Here is a 1,101-nt window from a genome sequence, read left to right as displayed (position 1 = left end):
GTGTGTGTGTGTGTGTGTGTGTGTGTGTGTGTGTGTGTGTGTGTGTGAGAGAGTGTGTGTTACCTTAAAGATCTGTAGTTGCTGCTGAACTGGCATGGTGAAAGTTCGCCCAGTGCTCGCCATAAACCGTTTTAAAACTGCACATGCATACTGTACATCTACAACTAGATAAATTCGTAGAAATACACACGTTACCGGCGAATAACAAAGACGCACTTGGAGCTGTGACTTCTGCTGCATTCCTCTGTCAGCAAAACAATTTATCATTGTTTAGTGTGAGGTGAGCAGATATTCGTTTGTGCGGCGGAGATTAAAGAAACGAGTTTATAGAAACTGAAAGAGCAACTCTGTCAATATTTCAGGACAAAAAGTGAGATCTATATTGATGTTCTGAAACCAGATTTGTCAAAACAGAAAACTAAAATGTCAAACAAGGACAATTCAATGTTTTCAATTAAAAATAGAAGGTTTTTTTTATTAGCAAACTAAATTACTTGTATAATAAATGACACCCCCACTCTTCCATATTTTACAGATCTCTATTAAACACAAGTCAATAATTCACAGTGCAATAAGCTATGCATAACAATGCATCAAATATCCACAAAGATATTTTACTGAATTGAACACAAAAGGCTACACTGAACACTATAGAGCTGATTGGTCACCTAAAAACAAACTCACCAATAGGAACCAACAATGTTCAATCAGGTCATCTGGATGGTTTCTTTATTTTTTTATTTTTTGCTGAGATGTTTCGTCCTTCATCCAAAGGACTTCTTCAATCTGAGGAGCCACCAAACAAAACTGATTCTCACAAACAATATACTCCATAGTGGGGAAAAAAGCAGTTGGCTGGTGCTAAGATGGCCTCTGAGGCCCGCCCTCTCCCTCGTCAACTCCTCTGAGACAAACTTGCCAAAGTGGTTCAAAACACCAAAGTTCATGCTCAATAATCCAGGTATAAAATCCAACAATGTTCAGTCAGGTCATCTGGATGGTTTCTTTTTTTTGTTTGTTTGTTTTTTGAGATGTTTCATCCTTCATCCAAAGGACTTCATCAATCTGAGGAGCCACCAAACAAAACTGATTCCCACAAAC

The 1,101-nt window shown here is 38.1% G+C and overlaps 1 pseudogene; it reads right to left on the bottom strand.

The window, feature by feature from the left end:
* Positions 1 to 1,101, bottom strand: part of LOC119423523 — a 45,969-nt pseudogene that overhangs the window by 13,313 nt on the left and 31,555 nt on the right.

This window comes from Nematolebias whitei, chromosome 17, assembly GCF_014905685.2.
Source record: "Nematolebias whitei isolate Nwh7 chromosome 17, NemWhi1, whole genome shotgun sequence".
In the NCBI taxonomy this organism is placed as follows: Eukaryota; Metazoa; Chordata; class Actinopteri; order Cyprinodontiformes; family Rivulidae; genus Nematolebias; species Nematolebias whitei.
The sequence above is the reverse complement of the archived record's forward strand: the minus strand, read 5'-3'. Positions and strand labels throughout refer to the sequence as shown.